This window comes from Doryrhamphus excisus, chromosome 21 (genome assembly GCF_030265055.1).
Source record: "Doryrhamphus excisus isolate RoL2022-K1 chromosome 21, RoL_Dexc_1.0, whole genome shotgun sequence".
NCBI classification, from domain to species: domain Eukaryota; kingdom Metazoa; phylum Chordata; class Actinopteri; order Syngnathiformes; family Syngnathidae; genus Doryrhamphus; species Doryrhamphus excisus.
In genome coordinates, this window is record NC_080486.1 from 7,000,415 (window position 1) to 7,013,299 (window position 12,885).

General features: G+C 42.8%; 1 protein-coding gene across 2 annotated transcripts in view; it reads right to left on the reverse strand.

Annotated features, from left to right (window-relative positions):
* dlgap1b (discs, large (Drosophila) homolog-associated protein 1b) overlaps positions 1–11,041 on the reverse strand; it is a 66,254-nt gene extending 55,213 nt beyond the window's left edge. For both annotated transcript variants that reach the window (XM_058060867.1, XM_058060866.1), the window contains exon 1: positions 10,803–11,041. The gene's annotated coding sequence lies outside the window, so the exon portion shown is untranslated. The remainder of the gene's footprint in view (positions 1–10,802) is intronic.
* Positions 11,042–12,885: the final 1,844 nt, after the last annotated feature.

Here is a 12,885-nt window from a genome sequence, read left to right on the forward strand (position 1 = left end):
CAACCACAGTATTAATGTCCAAGCAGATGCATCTACAACTGCCCTTGTACAACTGCCTCTCACCCGAAGACAGCTGGTATAGGCTCCAGCACGCCCATGACCCTCGTGAGGATAAGCGGTAGAAAATGAATAAATGAATGAATGAATAACAGAGGCACGTCAGAAGTCGGGAAAAACATACCAGTGGCTGGAAAAGAATGGACTGAACAAGAACAGGTCCGACACACAAGATCAATGGCTCCCTGCAAGAGGCCTTGCTAATGTAGCTCAACAATCCAACCGCATTCAAAGAGAGACCATCAAGAGATCATGACAATGAGAATGCCTGATCGCAAATGACACTGAACCTCCTTGTGACCCAACAGTGCATAATATAAATTCTGGTTTTAAAATTAAAAAAATCAGGAGTGTATCGGCAGACATGCACATGTACACACACACGTACACACACACCATCTGTCATGCTGTAACCATCCCAGAGCTCGTTTTCCTTCACAGTCCTGCGGTGACACATGCTCACTAATGAATCCGCAACTTTGTTAACGCCTCCTGAAGGCGGTTAGTATGCTGGTCATAGCTAGATTTACCACTTTGTAATGGACTCATGGCATTGATTCACACTGCCTGCTTTGCGGCGCTGACCTCCACCTGCTCTGTGGTCCCCACCATCATGGTGTCCATCTGCCTCCTGCACTCCACCATGTTTATGAAACATGTTTATACTCTTTCACACCAACAATAAAACCCTGTCACTTCTAAATGTTGAATGTGTGTGCACACATTGTCTATCATTTCACACCAACTGGTGGAAGTGACAGGCCAGGAAAGCTATAAAAAAACACAAGAACAAGGACCCCCAGAGGATACAATACAATGCAGGTGCAAAGTGAGGCATTGCATCAATTACAGAAGCGAAAAACCTTTCAAGCACTTGCATGTTTACCTCTGTGGAGTTTGTTGCGGGCCAACGTTTTGACTGGAGGGCCACATTAGGTTCAAACAGTTGGCTGGGGGGCCAACATACAGCGCACCAGTCAATATTTTTCCAGCTACAGGTACATTATGGATGATCTCCATCTCATTTTCAGCAGCTCAAATCCCATGGAGCTCAGTTTACACCAGCAAAATTAATAGAAAATGATTTTCACTAATAGAAACTTACTGCACTTTTTTGGGAATTTTGCCCATACAAAATCCTTATGGGAAACTTGAACACACATTTATTTTCCTTTTGTGTGCATTCTAATGCAAGAAAACGAGTTATATGAACTAGCTAGCAATGGGCATAATGGGAAATACCTATTTTGACGCTACAGCCCTAAAAAAAAAAGCTAAAACAAAAGTGTTCCATTAACATAACTGACTGTTTTAAATCACCACAATACGGCAAGATACTGCAACTATTACATGTCATCATCAGTATACGTGTTAATGCATGACCACATCATGTACTGTATATCAAACCACGCAATGTTGTATAGATGTAAATAGGTGTATCCCAATGACAGCATTGTAAGCTAGCTCATATTAACTTCTTTTCTCGTGCTACAATGCAAAAAAACGGCAAGAAATATGTGTTGCTGTTTCACATAAGGATTGTGAATGATGGACAAAATTCCAAAAAACGTGTTAACTCATTCACTACCAAAGATGTAATTAAATGTCTTGAGAGGCAATGAGCGGCAAAAAGAGGTGATGACAAAGTGCACAATGGACGAGATCATTCATGTTTAGCAAATGAAGGCTACGCATTGAAGGGTAATAGTTGTTTTGGCTATTGGCTATTTTGGCTAAATTTGTGGTTTTCACAAAAAGCTGATTTCCTTTAGTCTTTTGTTGAGACCTGATATTTTGATGAGTCAAAATCCTCTAAAATGGCCGGTACTGGAGGGGGTGTCTTTTGAAAAATGGCTGGTAGGGAATTAGTTAATAGTGCATATTACGTGTAATGAAACCTCACGTCAAAAAAACAGAATTCAATTTTACTGTTTTTCTTTTACTGAATATACCAGACCACCTCCTTGATTTTGCAATCAAGCAAAAATACGACAAACACAGAAAAACGAGAAAAAAACGGTAAAAACAACCAAATGCTAAATATTCATTTTCTGCAGAGCTTTGTTTTAGAATGCCTTCTTCTCTGACCCTCTCCATCACGCAGCTCGTGCTGCTCTGTAAACAAACCCTCAATCTGCCTTCTATCAAAGCCTCGTTTTCCGAGAGCTGCTGTGAAGCAGGCCTATGATTACTGTAATGACACGTATATCACTAGAACGCTCGAGTTTATAGCTTCAGAAAACACTGGAATTATTGACAGTTCAAGAATTATGGTCGTTTAAAAATAGCATTGCTGCAGCTTTCATGATAAAAGTACAAAACAAATTGGACCAGATTAAAAACTCAGCAGGCCAAATATGGCTCGCGGACTGTAGTTTGCCCAGATTGACCGAGTGGGAAAGCTCTCGGAGAGAGTCATGTAAATTGCTCGTGCCTTCTAGGACGTAAGCTACTAGAAGTGGAGACCTAATCAGATTAGCCATGCACGCTGAAGAAGGGGTTAACTAGCCAGCCTCACGACCTTTTGGTTAGCAGATGACCAGTCAAGCTTGGGTGAAGATAATCCCTTCAACAGCTGGACTAGCAGCTCCGACAAGAACAGAGTCAACACATACAGAGCAGTTTGATTTCATAATGGGGAACAAAGGAACTAAGATGCAATCGTCACCAAGAATGTTAACATCTACAGCATCGTCCAATGAAGAGCTAGAACAGCAACAAGCTTTCTAATGCAATGATGAACACACATTTGTTTCTCAGCGCCTCCTTCTCATGCTGCCGCTCATTCACGGGCCCTCATGCCTGATTTAGCCAGCCCCTTGGGCTTGCAGCGAGGCTGTGGTATGGAGGGCCATGTAAATGTCACCGTCTTGGAGGCAGAGCTCTGCAGAGCGTGAAATGAAATCTGGCAGAGTTTTGGGGCCTTGCCTTTCCTCGCAGTATACAGACAACGTACGAGCTGGACCCTCCATTACTGATGCTGGAATAATTACTTCCCCCAATCAAGGTTATAGCTCAAAAAAGAAATGGATTATTATTATTATTGCTGTGGTGAAATCTGTTATCATTGCTAATCCAACCTAATCCTCTGGTTCATGTCGCCAGATCAGATTAATGTGTAGAGTACACATGTACATGTAATAGGATGCTTCCCATCTAAGGAGCTCCATTCTGTATGTAAGATTCCTATCTTCATTCAAACTACCATGGCCAATGAAGCCCCCAACAGCGGGCACTATGGTAGTGTGTGAGGGTCTGTTTTTACTCCCCCACAGAGTCAAGAAGAGCTCCCAGCTTCTGCTGACGCCACTTTGAATCATTGTGAGGCAGGAGCAGCCTGAGCTCTTACAAGGCTTGAGAAAAGGACGTCAGAAGTGAGACGGCTCTCGCTGACTTGACAAAGCGCTGTCAGCGTTTGGGTGAGCTCAGTATGATTTTCCATTCAAAAGCGAAGGCATCAATTAAATGCCTGTCATGGCAAAATATTTCCCTTTGAAAATCCCCTTTGTTGCGCTGACCCTTATCACCTCTGTTCAACCCCCAGCCAGGCACTTAAAGCCCAGCTCTTCCTCAAATAGGCTCCTCAATTCCATTTAGAGCTGGACCTTTACGCAGCTTATCTCAGCCAACGGCTCCTTAAATAAAGCTCCTTGCTTTAAATAAACCAGAGCCGTGCCCAGGGAGACTTTCTTGGACAGTAATCACGTGACAGTCTGGCCCTCCTTTGGCAACACGAACAACTTGAACGGCTTCAGTTAGACTAGCGGTGGCGAAAGTGTGGCCTGGGTGCCAGCTGCGGAATATGTATTCTGTATGAACACTGCCTGCCAAAAAAACATCAGCACCCAGGTTTAACTAAAATAGGTAGAGGTTCCCATTGGATAATTACTGCCTGTGTGACATCCATCCATCTATCCATCTACTTCCACTTATCCAAGGTCAGTCGAGGGGGCAGCAGCCTAAACATGGAAGCCCAAATTCCGAATCTGCGGCTACTTCATCCAGCTCCTCCGGGCGAATCCCCCGAGATGTACCCAGTCCAGTTGAGAGGCAGTCTCTCCAACATCTCCTGGGTCTTCCCCGAAGCTCGTGTATTGAAGACCTCCACGGGGAGGTATCCAGGAGGTATCCTGACCAGATGCCGGAGCCACCTCATCTGGCTCCACTCAGTGTGGAGGAGCAGTGGCTCTACTCAGTAGACAGCTTCTCATCTTATCTCTAAGGAACAGCACAGCCACCCTACAGAGAAAACATTTAGCCGCTCATACCCGCATTCTTGTCTGTTTGGTCGCTACCCAAAGCTCTTGACCATAGGTGAGGATTGAAAAGTAGAGTGATCGGTAAATTGAGAGCTCCCTCTTCACCACAACAGACGGTATAAAAGGTATAGAAAAGGTATAGATCTAACTATAGAGCTAACTAAAAAGAAATGAACATAATGACCAAGCAAGAGAATATCGAGCTATGCGGAACGACACATATTGTAACTGTGATCACACGCTCGCCCACTACGTGACAATATACGTCAGCTCTCGGCGTCAAGGAGATCTTCATCATAACTCTGATTCATCACTGTACTCCTACAGCGATAGGCGCCAAGGAATGGCCAAAAACTGGAGGGATAGCGGCAGGGCAACTCAGTCCTACAGAAGACATGAACATTGTAATGGCTTTCGTCAAACATGAAAGCCATTGCTGATTATATCTTCATTAGTTCCATGTTATTGCTCATCATTTTTTAGCCTACTCCATTTCCATGCCTGCCAGAATCTTTATCAACTCCTGTCAAAACTTGATTTTGTCAACTTTCTTTCACCAGAGATGTCAACCATCAACTCAAATCACTATCAGCAGAGCAGACAGGCCATCTCAGCCTTCCTACAGCTTTGGTCTGCAAGAAGACTAGAGCCTGTGGCTTTAGCGTGCTGACATGCAAACTGACTTTAGAATAGATTAGATGCATTTATTTGGAGGGGATAATGTAATTTCATAAAGCACATGCTAGTACATGAGTTAAGAAAGCCAGTATTGGCCAGGAGGCTTTTTTCATCTTTAGTCCCCTTTGATACAAAGACAATAACGAGCATACTGCCATATTATGACATGAAGTAACGAGTTGGAAATGCCGTACTAAAATGATTTAGCACTCTCCTTGCAACAAATTAAGATGAGTTCAGATGGGTTCAGGAAACATTTATCTTCATGAAAGACTGATCTCTGCAGGTACTTGTGGAATGAGTTATTCCAAGAGTAGAAGGCTGTCAATAAGATTGACCTATCATGTCAGTCAACTCGTAGTCAGTCAGCATTTAGACTAGCAAAAATCACAGCCAACAAATAGTACTTAACATGCAGCAGCCGATTCCTGCACAGAACACAACAAGGAATATGCAAGTGAGCGAGTGAGTCCTCTCCAGGGTTCTGGCCAGAGGTCTCCCCAGTGGATTATGTTAGCCAACAATGCTAGTGGCCTTTCACAGTCAGGGCATGCTTCAGTAGCTGGAAGGCAAACAAAGATGCTTGGCTTTCCTTTGCTCTCCCAGCAGGAATGAAGTTGCTCTTTTAAACAGGAACAACACTACGTCTAACATCAACACAAGTTCTTTACTTCTCGGTGAGAGAGAAATAACTGAGAGAGTGACCATTCGCATTAAACAACAGTAGGAATACAGCACATTCCAAAAACATGCTAGGTTAATTGGCGACTCCAAATTGTCCATATGTATGAATGTTTTTTCTATATGTGCCCTGTGATAGGCTCCAGCACCCCCCGCAACCCTCATGAGGATAAGTGGTAAAAAATGAATGAATGAATAAATAATACCCCATATCAGCTATAAATTTATTGCCCAGCAAAAGATTACCAACACCCTGAAATTGAGCTGCACCATTTAGCGTGTGCTGAGTTGTTTTGAGGGGACAGCAAATTTACATCCAGAGTTGTTTCTTTAGTGTTGTTCCATGAAATTATATAATAAAATATTTGCAGAAATGTGAGGGATGCACTCACTCTCGAAAAAATGCTGGGTTGTTTTTTTTAAACCAACAGCTTTGATGAGCCAGTTGGTTAATTTAATTTAATTTTCATTGAATTGGGTATTCTTCCAATTCGCTAGGTTATCTCTGCTGGGAACTGAGTTATTAACGGTTGTCATTTCTATAATGCTGTGTTGGTTTATTTTGGAAGACACAACACCTTGGGTTGATGTCCGAGCATTCGCAACCAAGCACTGTCCACAAACACTACCCCGACAGCTATGTTCAGACCACACATCTCATCAGATGAGACGCAATTGAGCACAAAGCAAGGTCTGTTATATGCCTACTATTGCTTTGCCGTAAAGTTGACTTTATATTATTCTATAAAGATTCATATAGTTGTTAAGATGTTGTCTAAGTTGTTAAGTTCATGAAGCACTGTTGAGTACGAGCTTTAGGAATGGATTGGTACATAAGCAAGCTAACTGTTAGCTAACGTTAGTATCATAAACCTAATTTTGTTCATTTTGTTAGCAAGCTTACACCTTAGCTGGCAAGTTATGTAGGAACCAAACTATGTTGGTGAAACGACAAGAGACATTATGTATTATAGCCAGGAAGACATTAGTTATCTCGTCAATTTGGAGTTTTATGTGATCTCACGAATTAATCTGAGCATGGTGGTGAATCTGTGTTTTTTAGCTAGCCCACTTCTGTCCAGTACTGTATGTGCACTATGGCAGAGAAAGAGGTGTAGAGTCAAGTCAAGCCTGAAGGCCTGAGTGGGTATGAAGGAAACTGTGAAGGTGAACAAGGCTCTACTGTATATGAGTGATGTCATAGAGTAGGATGCTGCAGCACAAACAGAAAGCCCCCTCGGCAGGTAAGCATGTAAACAACACAGTGACCTCAACGACAGACCAAACATGACCAAATTCATACCACAACATGCCCACATTTGTTCCAGCCACCAAACATTTGGAATGACCGCAACCCCGAAGAGCAGAAAGTGTGGGGGGTGTGTTTACAGTTGGGTGTGTTGCGTGTGAAGTGTTATCCTCTGTAAAATGTGTTTTGTGTTAATATTTCTGGGTGTCTGGAAAAGATTACCGGTAATTACATTTTGATTATTTCCTATGGGAAAAATGGTCTTGCGTTATCAATAGGGCTGTCAAATTATTAAAATTTTTAATCAGATCATGTTTTTCCAAATTAATTGTTGATGATTAATCACGATGTCTCACTATGTCTGAAATATGCCCATTTTTACCGTATTTTTATTGAAAGAAAGACAAATTCTAAGCAGGATGATGTAAATTTGTATGTACTAACAGGACCAAAATGTAAATCAAATAAAGAGATGGCACACATGTCTGAAAATCTATTTACCTATTTACGGGGTCACCAACCTTTTTGAAACCAAGAGTTACTTTCTGGGTTCTGATGAATGTGCAGGGCTAATGTTTGATACACACAATTTGCTATATGTTATTGTGAATAATTCATGGTATTCATCTAACCTACTGCACTGTTTACAAAGCTAGCAGTTAGCAATATAATATGTCAGCCATTAGCAGTACACTAAACACACTGAAATAGCATGCTAACAATAGCATGAATTAGTGGCAATGGCTAACTTAGCTCAGCAGTTAGCGACTAGCTCGGCGGCTGAAGCACAACACACTCCAATATGACAGCGTCTAGCATTGAAGGAATGAGAAATAACCAGGTTACTCACGTTTATAAGCGTACACTGAACATCAAATGTTACAACAACTCTTGACACCTGCGTGGCTGCCCTGGTGCATTAAGGTGCCCATCTAGTGTCGTAAATGGGAACAGCGTTTAATCATGTTCACTTAAAGCGGCAAAAGAGAATGGACACGAGTAAACCAGTCATTTGTACAAATGTATTTGAAAAGTATTTTAAAATATACTGTCCTTTCCAGATTACATGTAATTATAATTTAAACAAGAATAACAAGGAAAAAAACGAGATGCAGCTTGCAGGTTGTTGAGATGTTCGGGGTGTCAGTGAAAGCCAATCACGATCTGTCTAGTGAGGAAGTGTTGCGATGACGAACTAGTCCGTTCGAGACGTGTTTGTTTTAGAGTTGAACTACATAAATGGTGTTTGAATTGCACTGTTGTTGATGTGCTAAGCTCAGAATAAGGTTATAAGGAGGCGACAGAGTCTGTGTGACTCTGTGATGCTGGTCATCTCGGTCGATTAATTCAGTTATTTTGGGGGTTATTAGTCACGCACACACGGGCCAGTGTCCACATGGCTGGCCTTTGACTGATGATCCCACCGTGAGCCTCGAAAAATCACCATTGTCCAATAAATGAAAACTTTCTAGAGTTGAGTTCCACACTGCAGACTGCACACTGTGAAGAAATGTTGGAGGAGCACGATGCCCAGGATGTTAGTTAGAGCAGGACACTACACTGCAGGCTGCAATAGTAACAACCACAGTTGATGGTGTTGAAAGGCATTTATCGACATCACATGATTTTTCATTGAAATTGGACGATACTGATCGGTGGCCAATCGATCAAAGGATAATACTACATACAATACATGTACTCCCACAGTACCTCAAGCAGAAAGTGTCATTTATAACGATTCAAGTCTTCAAAATGTCAGATCATCTGAAAGGAAGGGATTACAATGTGCATGGACAGTGAGTAAGGCAAAGTGTCTACAGGGAAGTTCCTTTCTCTATAAAGACGTCACAATCTGGAGCATGAAAACGCAGAGCACTCCACAGGTTTCCTGGGGGTAACACTCAGCTTGTTCTCCTCGCTTGTTTGAGGGGGAAAAGGAATTAAAGCAGCCTGCTGACAGCTCCCACACGAGCAATCTAAGCAGCTAAGTGTGCAGGATGGAGTCCCTTTAAGCCAAACTGGTATAAACAGAGCATGTCCTGTTCCCAGCCATCCATTGAGAGGCGACAAGACGTAGTGGGACCTGACGGGACGGGACTGCTTGGCAGAGTGCAATTAAAATTCAGCCAAAGAGAAGAAAAATGCTGCAAGCGAAGACCATCGCAGATTACACACACACACACAAGCTGACTCATCACTGCTGTCATCCCCAGCATCATTACAACAGGACTGCAACTTCTGGCCTTGAGATAATAAACCCTCAGGCGGGACAAGTTATGAGTAACAGCTAGAACATCCCTGTGCACTGCAAAACAATCTTAGCCACCACTGTTGCTCATTGTAAATGGTTTGAGAGTGGTTTATACTACTGCTAGCCTTAGCATCCCATCACCCTTGGGGGCTCACCTTCAATGGACCCTGGTAGAGTCCCATTTGGAATTCTGGGCTGTTTGTGCCATAATTAGGACAATATTACAATGCAGGATGAGACTTTCAGCGTCTGGACGAGGTCTTAAGACTTAACACCTCCTGTTTGCCCTCATCTAACCATTGATTCATCTTCCACTGTCATGGATGTGAGTTGGGTTAGCTGTGTGCGAAAGATGCAGAGGGAGGAGAAGAAGAGAAGAGGGTAGTTCACAAAGCAAAGGCAGAAGGTTGAGAGTTCAGCACAGCACCATCATTATCTAACAGGCAAAGAAGGCCGCTAATGATGGCTCCATCACTGCTACATCACCAGGGCCCGGTGTGCCGAGCCAAATGCGGCGGGTGGCCTCCTCTAATGGGGTAGGGTGCTGGTGGGGTCTGCATCTAACTGGGAAAGCATACTATAAGACACAGGCGGCAGAGGGAAGATAAACAGATTGTGGGCTGCCTCTTTGAGATAAGCCAAGAAAATACGTCGGTCCTGCAGGGTTTTCCACAGCCAAGAAGATAAAGTTAAGGAGAGGATGAAAACCATGAAACATCTCATTAGTGTATTACTACCTTAACGATAATCTCCTAATGCTTTCTCCATACTCCGCTGACCTCTTCACCTCCTACAGTCCATTCTTGACTAAGTGGAGTCACAATAAGAAATGGTTTACTCACACATGGCACACACAGACACACACTAATAAGAGTCTTTATGGTATAGAAATGAATTTGCAGCAGGAGTCGTTAACCCCACATTCTGCTCCACGTTTCATATCAGGAGATCCATTTCCATGGCAGCTGGAGTCAGTCCAGAGTGTCTTTTACATATGTGCCGCTCTTCATTTGTGCCCGATGAATTTCATGCACTGCTACTTGTGGCAGCTTTGTAACAACAGGAATAACACAACACAGCACAACACACACACACACACAAACATATGCAAGAAGAGGCTCAGTGGAGCAAGAAGCCTCCATAAATGAAGTGTTGATGGTGATGATGGGGGACAATATAATAATAAGGTTAATATTCAAGCCACAAATAAAGCTGGTCCCATCAACTTTAACTCTGAAAATTCCTACCACCCGCAATAACTTTGACATGTAGACTTGTCTAGAATTGTGTAATATTCTAAATGTTAATGCCTTTGACACTTTCAATATCATTTCAACCCAAAAGGCTACTTTGTCTTGTTACATCGTTATCATTTCACGCTACACAAGAAGGGGTGCAAATTTAGCAAATCAGCCAGTAAAAACTTTATGATATTTACTTTTATTTTAAGGGCTGCTGTCGTTACTTTTAGTGAACTGTGCAAGAGCCATGCAAAGCAAAGCGGCGTGACGTTAGGGCATCAAATGTGCCTGGAAAGATGTTTGAAAGAAGTGCAACAATCAAGTGCAAAGAAAACCTCAGAGTGGAAGAAGCCAAGGAGGGAATTTTGCGCATTTCTTTTCCTTACCTTGGCAACGCAGCAACTGGATGATGTGGAGAATATTCCTCTTATCGTGTGTGGAATGGTGCCTGTGCCTGGAGATGACTGCGGGCTGGATGCGGTAGGACGTCACTTGTGCGGCTGGAGTGTCCTCCTGCATCGCTCCGTGTGTTTGCCTGCAGACTTCACTGCGAGAACACAAGATGCACATAAAGGCAGACAACAAAACCTGGCCTGGATTCTCTGCCTGGATCGGGCAGGGAAGCCGTAGACACCGATCGATGTTAAATATGCTAGAACTAACTCCAGGAAATGCCACATTCAGCCAATGAAATGTCAAAGCAATAGGGGGCGCTGTAGCCGGCTTTCTCAAGGGGAATCATACAGGTGGACTGATACCGAAATTGAGGGACTATGACTGCTCCAAAAAATCGAATGGGCTGTCTCAACACCAGGGGTGTTCAAAGTACATCCCCAGGGCCTTTTGCCACCCGCACTTTTTTTGGCCACATACCATTCTAGAAATACAATTGCCAAAAAAACACTGACCAAAAATTAGGGTGGGAAAAGAGCAAAAATAGCAGTTGCCGCAACAGAAAGCGGCCTGCAAGGAAGAAAAAAAAAAGCACAACATGAAGCGACAACAAAAAACAAACAGCCTGACAGATAGACGAGCTAAAGCGATTGTTAACAAAAAACCCAAAAAGTCATAAAAAGTGATTACAAATATCTAGAAGCAGCTTTTAAAACACACTTTAACTCCTTGGCCCAGCTCACCACATTCTTGTTATTTTACATTCATTGGTTTTACTACATTTCACAGCAATTATTTTATTTACTTTTTTAAGATTTGTATATAACAGTGGAACCTTGGTTAGCGTCATTGCTGCCTTCCAAAAGGTTCAACTCTAACTGAAACACATGTTAACCGAATCGTGTGAATCCAATTCATTGATTCATTTTCTACCGCTTATCCTCACAAGGTTCGCGGGGAGTGCTTGGAGCCTATCCCAGCTGTCTTAATAAGTAGGGGAAATCATTTGTGGTGAATGATTCAATGCACAACTAAATTGATAACTACGATACTGCTACTACGATAAATATAACAATAACTCAAATTTTATGGTAAGGGTTATACATTTTGGAAATAAGTGTCAAACATTTGTATTTCTATTTTTCCTTTATTATTAGCTTATTAGCTCTTAAAAGGGATCTATTATGCTTTGTCCACTTTTCTGACCTCTAAATGTAGTTAGAATGTTCTATTCTCGTTTCAAACAAAGGTTTCAGATTTGCATATTTAGAAGTGAGTCCTGAAAGAAGTTTGGGATGGCTCTGAATGTTCTGTTTCAGAGAGCATTTTCTAACAGCGGCTGTTTGTGACAGGCTCCCTTATATGGACATGAGCTGTAGGCCTGGTACACTGGTACTGCCCTTCCCAAAGAAATATCCGCCAAATTGTTGCTGAAGCCAGAAGCAGTGCGTTCTTTCTGGGAAAGGTGCATTAATGTCAGACACACTATGCCTGCACTCAGAAAAGACGGCCCTAAGTTACCACTCTGAGTTCATACACTGTAAGTCAGGGGTCTCAAGCCAGTAGCTCATGAGCTACCAGTAGCGCCTAACCACTTTTAGGTCTCCAAAGAATTTATTAGGTTATTATCAACTTTTAAACCCACAAAATTACAAAGTAGGGTCTGGCAGTAGTCCGGAAGTACTTAGGAACACTTAGGAGTGTGACCAATCACAGCTGAGTGGGCATGCTTGGAGGCATGCCATGTTCTCCCCGTGCGTGCGTGGGTTTTCTCCGGGTACTCCGGTTTCCTCCCACATTCCAAAAACATGCTAGGTTAATTGGTGACTCCAAATTGTCCATAGGTATGAATGTGAGTGTGAATGGTTGTTTGTCTATATGTGCCCTGTGATTGGCTGGCCACCAGTCCAGGGTGTACCCCGCCTCTCGCCCGAAGACAGCTGGTATAGGCTCCAGCACGCCTGCAACCCTTGTGAGGAAAAGGGGTAGAAAATGAATGGATGCTCAGCCTCCACCAAAGATATGTAACAGGATGAAGACGCAGTCACACGCTGGCACATAAAGAAGCCTGACATG